This window comes from Sciurus carolinensis, chromosome 14 (assembly GCF_902686445.1).
Source record: "Sciurus carolinensis chromosome 14, mSciCar1.2, whole genome shotgun sequence".
Classification (NCBI taxonomy): Eukaryota; Metazoa; Chordata; class Mammalia; order Rodentia; family Sciuridae; genus Sciurus; species Sciurus carolinensis.
Window position 1 is genome coordinate 26,303,617 of NC_062226.1, and position 8,366 is coordinate 26,311,982.

Below are 8,366 nucleotides of genomic sequence, written 5' to 3' on the forward strand. Positions count from 1 at the left end.
CACTTGATGCTAAGGTACTCACTCATGAATCTCCTCTTGCATGTATGCATATGTCACATACACACATGTGAGCACACACACACACACACTCATGCACAGAGTCCCTTATTAATGGGTCTGTTGGATTCAATGGGATAGAGAGGAGGCCAGTCCTGGGGTGTCTTCTCAAAGTTCTGCACAGCCTTAACTAGGCTTCTACTCACAGCAGAAGGGCTCCTGTAGACTCCATTGCGCTGTGATGGTATCACCCTACTAAAGTGGGATTTCTGATAAATGGATTAGGTTCGTAAACATGCAGCAATGGAAGCTGTAGAGGAAGAAGTACATAATGGAAGCCAAGCAGGGCAAGCCTGGCCCAGTCAAGACAGAAATCAAGACAGGCTTTTATTTGAGGATTCTTTTTGGAAACCCAGCTTTTTTTCCAGTAAGAGGAAGCCCAGATCAGCTATGGAGTAAAGAGAGTCTCTTCTCTTTTGTTTTGTAGAAAATCAATGGGCCTGATTAGGGGTACATAGCTCTAGAGTTGTTGTAGTGAGCGAGGCATCCATGGATCACAGGGTAAGGGGGTCCAGGGAAACATAATACAAAAGGGAGTAGTGGGGACTGTGGCCAACTGAAGCTACATGTTGCATCTGAAAGAGATAGCACTTTTAACTCCAAAAGCTCAAGAAATAAAGCCAAGAATCAATAAGTGAGATGGCATCACATTAAAAAGCTTCTGCACAGCAAGGAAAAAAGAGCTTGAAGAAAGAGCCTACAGAATGGGAGATTTGCCACCTACTTTTCCAAAAAAGATTAATAACCAGAATATATAAAGAACTAAAAAAGGAAAAAAAAAAACAAAAACAAAAACAAAAAAATCCATTAGTAACCCAACAAATGAGCAAGTGGATCTGAACAGACCTTTCTCAAAAGAAGAAATATAAATGACCCCCCAAAAATGTGAAAAAATATTCAACATCCCTAATAGTCAGGAAAATGCAAATCAAAATGACACTCAGATTTCATCTCATTCCAGTTAGAATGGTAATCTTCAGGGATACAAAGAACAGTAATTGCTGGCGAGGATGTGGAGTAAAAGGTAAACTTACACATTGTTGATTGGACTATGAATTGGTACAACCACTTTGGAATGTGGAAGCCAAGTTTGGAATTTCCATACTTGTAGATTCCTCAAAAGACTAGAAATAGAAAACCACCATGTGACCCTGCTATCCCACTCTTTGGAATTGATGCAAAAGATTTAAAATCAGCATACCATGGTGATAAATGCACACCAATGTTTATAGCAATGCAATTTACAACAGCCAAGTTATGGAACCAACCTAGGTTCCTGTCAATAGATGAATAGACAAAGAAAATGGGGTCTATATACACAAAGGAGTTTATTCAACCATCGAGAAGAATGAAATTATGGCATTTGTTGGTAAAAGGATGGAACTAGAAAGCATTATGCTAAGTGAAGTTAAGCAGACTCACAAAGTCAAGGATTGAATGTTTGCTCTAATATACGGAAGCTAGAGAGAGAGAGAGAGAAAAGAAGAAGAATTAACCATCTCACAAAAATAGAATGAAGACCAATAGATTAGCGCTTGAGAGGAATTGAAGGGGAGAGAGGAATTGAGAGCATGGGAAGTATTGGGGAATGAAATCTACCAAATCATGCTATGTCCATATACAAATTATATATATATAATAACTATATATATAATATTATATATATATAATCTCTCTCTATATATGAGCTCTACTCTACGTATATGTATGAGCTCAGTAGAGTAGAGCAGGAAGGAGGGAGGAGGAGAGGGAGCGGGAAGGTGCTGGGGAAGGAGACTGAGCAAGTGATGTCATGTGCATGTATGAATATGGCATAATGAATCCCACAATTGTAGTTATTATGGATAACTATAATGCAACAACAAAAATAATTTTAAAAAGAGAACACTTAAATTTTAGGTCATTGCTGCTATGCTAAAATGAGGATCCAAGGTTGCCAAATTTACCAAATTTCTAAAGACTCCCTGAAAGTTGAGTTATTACTGTTGACAATTTCCCCAAAGTGTTAAAGATACAGTGTAGGACAGATACGATAATGGGGACAGCCATGGATGAACTCTTCAAGCCTAACAGTATTAACATTCAATGGGTTTAAGTAGACATTCTAATGGTTATTTTTTTCCCCTTAAGTTCACATTTTATGCTGCTTAGCAATTTGCAAGTCACTTCCATGATTTTATCTGAGTCTCATGGAGACCCTGTGAGGTGCTGTTATTGATTTGCAGAGGAGGAAGCCAGATCGGGAATATAAGGGACTGGTCCACAGTCACAGAGCCAGAGAAGCGCACAACCCAAGCGCACTCCCTGGGCGTGGCCTCCGCAGCGATCCTCTAGACCGGCTCAGCCTCTCCCATAATGCGAACCTTTGTAACCCTATGTGGCAGCTCTGGAGCTCAAGGGAAGCACCACCCTCCAACCCACCCTCCAACCCGGCTCTGTGGAGATCTGCCTTTGGAAAGAAGGTTATGGAATACTTGTTCTTTAAAGAAGTGACGCTGAATCTCCTTTTTAAAATTTAAACATCAGGTCAATGTTTCTTGTAAAGCTTCAGGTATTCCTCGGGAACCCCAAGACAGAGAAAGGTCTTGGGGGAGGAAACATGTTCTAGACATTAACTGACTGTGTGACTTCAGGCAAAATGCTCTTGGTCCATTTCCCAAACTTCAGGTTTTTCTTCTGCAAAATGGGAACAAGGAGATGGATGAAGTGTCAGACCTGGAAGCCAGATCAGAATCCCATCCCCGGAATTTCCATGCAATGAGACCAACCTGCTCTTCGGAGAGTCAAGCAACTGGGGAAGCAGACTTCCAGCATGTAATTACAACACAGGGAGGTGTGTGTTATCGCTCAGGGACGTGTGGAGAATGGCAGATAAATAACCCACAGATAAGACATCCTGGGAACTGTAGTGCTTACCGAGTTCTTATTAGTGGTCATGAGCAAACCCAACATAGAAGCTGACTCTGTTTGTGTTATCTTAATACCTTTCAGAAAGGATTAACATTTTTTTAGTATGAACAAATATACAAATTCCACTTTGCAAAGGTAACTGATAACACATTCTTATGTGCTTCTTAGAATTTTTTAGATATACAAATTGATATATGAATGTGATGTTTACATCCATCTCTTTTTATACCTATATATTCCCTTTTTTCACTACACGTAGCATTTCCTACCTACTTTTCTTTGTAAATATTAGTGAAAAATTTTCTGCCTCAGTATATACAAATTTATCTCATTCTTTAGAGTAACTGTATAATATTTTATCTTTGTACCTTTATGTATGCTAATTTATCTAATTTCTAATTGATGAATATGAGTATATGCCTATTGTTTTGCTATTTTCAAAAATGTATATATATATATATATATATACAATATATATCCTTGTACATATTCCTGAATACAAGTCCTTTATAAAATAAATTTCTATTTGTTTCATTACAGGTTGTGAATATTGATATTGCTCTTTACTAAAGCTCTATCTTCAATCTTTTCAGAAAAATTTCAAGTAAGTACGTACACATTCTTATCGATGTCTTGTAATGTGAATTTTAAAATACTCTTGCTAAAAGATAAAATATTAGCATTTATTTGCTTTTAATGAAGTTGAATATCTTTTCAAATATTGATGAGACCTATCTTATGAAGAGGTCTGCTGATTTTCCACTCTTCTATTGGGTTGTTAACATTTTTTTCTTATTGAATTATAAGAACTCTTTATATATTAAGGGAACCAGACCATTTGTATAGCATATGTTTTACATACTTTTAAAAATAGTTTGTCATTTGACATAATATCTGCCAGAAGTTTTCTTAAAGGTCTGTTTTCAGTGTTTAAAACTCAAGATGTTTCTTTAAGATTACCTAAGATTACCCTGATTATGTGACAGATGCTGCTGCAGGTTGGATTTACACAACTTCACCAAGAGTTTCTGCTTATATTACAAGGGGGTGATGTAACACTTTTTGAATAGGACCTGTTTTATGTCACTGTGAGTCATCAAAGATAATGAGAAATTGAACTGACCCCTGGAAATTATTGGTTTAGTTCCCATAGTCCTCCGAGGAACTGGGGGTATTTAAGAGGGAATGTTTCTCATTTTCGCTGTATCCGGACATTGTCCTGACTGACTTCAAGGCTTTGTCTCTCAGACAAAAATCAAAGAGAATCCCAAAGCAAAATGTTTGCCTCAATTATTTTGAGTTCATGAAAAATGATGTTAAACAACGGAAACCAGAATTTCAGAAAGAAGCTCTAAAGACATCCCGGAGAGCTCAGCACCTTTGAACACCATTCTTTGGATTGCAGGTTATACTGTGAGGTACATAAAGCATCCCGGTCAGGGAAGAGGGGCCTGCCATTAATCAAGCAGAGGCACTCGTGGGAGAGCTGACTTTGCCCTGAACCGGTGAAGACCAAGGTCACACACAGTCACCAAAGTAAAAAGGGTGCCACGTTTTTGTTCTGATCCAGAGTTGACGACAGAACACAAAAACAGCCCTCTCCCTGCAGACGCTGAGGACAGACCATTCATGGGAAAACATTGGCCCCAAGCTGTCAGAGGCACTCTCTGAAATAGTATCAGAAGTGCAGGAAAGGGAAGGCCATTTTCTGTCAAGGTCACTACAACGGCCAAAGCAGGGTGTCCTGATGATGTGCATCTGTGCCACAAAGCACTCCCAGCTGCCCCAGCCCCCTGCTCACCGGGAGTGTTTCATTCAGGGGAAAGAAAGATGGACACTCCCTGGGCTTTAGGGGCGTCTGCTCCTGGTTTGCTTCCTCCTCCTGGTCACCACATGTGTATACAGTAGGAAACAGGACATAGCGAGTGCATGGAACTTGACTTTTCTGACTTCACCAGACACCAAGATACTGCACCACGTGAGGCACAGTGACCAACTGTCTATTTGCTTAGGATTCCCTCCCACCCCCGATTTAGTACTGAAAGTGCAGTGTCCTGACTTCGGTTCCCAGCAAACCAAGACATTCGGTCACTCTTGGTCTCACTTGTATCTAGCTGATTCTTTCTCTACTCCTGTTACCCTGGACAGGACTGAAATAAGACAAAAATGGGGTTTAATTGAGGAGTCATTTTGTAATAGGGATGGGTAACACAAAGCTGCTCCCCCGCCCTTTCTGCTGCATCACAACCTAGTTTGTCAGTCTGTGGACATCCTAGCTAGCTATTGGTTCATCAGTCAGCTTGCAAGTATCCTTTTCTGTTAATGGTCCCCTGTTAGCCTGGCGGGATTCAACTGCGTAAGGCTAGCTACCCGCCATCTTTTCTCTTGCTTTCTCTCTCCTACTTACTCTCTTTCTCTCTCTTCCTCACTTTTCCACTCTCTCTAGCGTGCACCCTTTCTCTCTTCCTCTCATTTTCTCTCTTACCCTGCAAGGAAACACTCTGTTTGCTTAATAAACCCTCTTATGTCAATTCCCGTGTCCAGCATGGTTTTCGTGGGTTTTCTTACAATGTATGTAAGATCACAACTTTGGGAGTGAGAAATGTTGGAAGGCATGCAAGATCGGACTCTCAGGAAGAGGAAAAGAAATGTTTTTGATGTCACTTCTAGTTGTTTGATTCACTGATTCTGTGACACTATCCCGATTATCTTGAAAAAGTTCAGAGAGTAAAATAATCTTTATAATAAATAAAGTAAATAATATAATAAATAAATAAAGTATAATTAATTATAATAAATAAATAAAGTAAAATAATCTTTATTGCTATTTATCAGATGATCACCATGCACTGCTTTAGGAAATAGATATTATTAGAGATAATTTAAGGGTAAGGAAACAAGTCTAAAGAGCTTATGTCACGTCCAACTCATTCAGGTAACAGAGGGGGACCACAGAATTTGAATTTGGGTCTGTACGGGCAAGAGGCCGTGCTCATACTCATTCTGCCCCCATCATCCATTGTCCACAAGTAGTCATGAAACGTTATTGTTCTGTCCCCTGATACGGGCATGTCACAGTCCAGCCTTGAAGGTGACCAGAGAAATGGTGGCACTGATCACAGGGCTTGGCAGTGTGTCGTTCATGTTTCTTTTTCTTCTTTTCTACTGTCATCATCCAAAAGAAACTGGGGAGTGGCTGTTGTTGGTACTGTCTCCGTCTATCGGGTTAGGTGGGTCTGGACCATCTGGTCAGTTGTTGATGGGCACAAGGAATTAATGACAAAACTAGACTCACATCTACAGCCCATGATCCGAGCTCCTCTGAACACCCGTCCACTCAATAGAGATGAAAGGATTCTGAGTTTGCTAGTTGTCATCCGAGACCTTCCGGATTTGGGGAAGTTGTTCACCTTTGTTCCCCTTATTTTGACCTTCCTCATTGGACTACAAGTTCCAAGAAGGTAGGTTCAAGCACCTGGCTATTCTTTATACATTTCGAGAGTCTAATGCACAGATTCTCTGTATCCAATGAATATCCTCCCTTCTCTGAACTCAGTTGCCATTCCCCATTTCTGTGCCATGTGTTCTTGCCACCGTAGCTACTTTCCTGATGTTTTCTCTTCCTAAATGCATGTTATCTCCCCAGCTTTCCACGGGACCAAAGACACGGTACCATCACCACCCAGGTAAGGCCTCCAGTAGCCTATGTTATGTTCTCTTCTCAACACACAGGAACCAACTCCCCAATGCCCTACCACCTCCTTCTTTGGTTACACATACCCATCTCTCTTTTATGAGAGTGATTTGTAACTTTCACAAGCCAAAAGGGCATAGTGGGGCCTGTGGCTAACTAGAGTGCAACCATTGTGTACAAAAACAACATTGCTACCCAATTTTAGTCCACGATAGCAATGTGAAGTATAATGTGTTGCCAGATCTTCTGAATTTTTACTTAATGGAATTCAAGCTTAAGTTTTAATGTTGATGACTCTTCCAAAGTTTTAAAGACATACTACAAGCCAGATTTGACCCCAAGAGGGCTGGTATTTCAGAACTGACCATTCAATGATGTTACAGATATGCTTATTATCTGTGAAATTATATTTTAGTTAACATTTTATAGTGCTTTATAGATTGCACATTGCTTTCATGATTTTGTATAAGTCTTGTAAAAACCTTAAAGGTATTGTTATCCCTGTTTCGCAGAGCAGGAAATTGAAGCTCAGAAATGTCAAGGGACTTGTCTGAGGTCACACAGCAAGAAAATGGCAGAACTTGGTCTGTTCTCCAGTCTTGACACTCTTGGCTCTTCCTGTTGACTGTATTGTTGTATCCTTCTCTTCCTGGACATAATAAGTGTAGTCCCCTGTTTGCCTTTTTACTGTTTTCCTCACAGGAAATACTAAGTGCCTGATGCATGTTTGTTTGTATGAAAGAAGGAAAATGCAATCAGAAATGGAAAAATAATCAACACAGATTATATTTCCCTGTTTATCCATCGACTCTTTGGGTTGCAATGTTCATGACTATTTTCTGTGATGTAGGAATTCCTGATCAGAGACTCAAGCCAACCCATTTCCTATTGCAATTCCTGTGAACTCTCAGGACTTCAGGCAGGCAGCGGGCATTCAGAAATGTTTTGGCAAATATGTGTTGATTATCTTTGCCACGCCTTATGAATATAAAGAGAGAGTGAGTGAGTCTGAGTTTGAGTGTGTTTTAGATGAATATTATGAAATTAAGGAACTAAAAGAGATAAGTATAAGCAAATGGTTTCATTCTTAAGAGTTTCTTAGGAGTAAATGGGGAAAATAGTGCCATTTTAAAGAAAAGAAAGACTGAGAGAGTAGACCTTAATTAATCAATAGGAATTTATTTGATTTTAACTCAACCAAGATACCATAGTCACTGTCTTCAAATGATTCACAATTTAGTTGGAAAGAGTTATATGTGTACACACACACAGACACACACACACACACACTCATATTCACACTCACCAGTTGTTGCATTCAGCTGAAATTGTCTTTGCTCTTATCCCTAATATGGTATGGGACCATTTTGTTACCTTGCCTCTCTAGAGATTTTTAGACACAGTTGAATATTTCTCAAAAAGAAATATAATTTTTTGTTCAACATCTCTAGCAATTAGAGAAATGCAAATCAAAACTACACTGAGATTCCATCTCACTCTAGTCAGAATGGCCATCATCAAGAATACAAATAACCATAAATGTTGGCAATATTGCTGGTGGGACTGCAAATTGGTACAACCAGTCTGGAAAGCAGTATGGAGATTCCTCAGAAAACTTGGAAAGGAACCACCATTTGACCCAGTTATTACAATCCTGGGTATATACCCCAAAGATTTAAAATCAGCATGCTACATTAACGTAGTC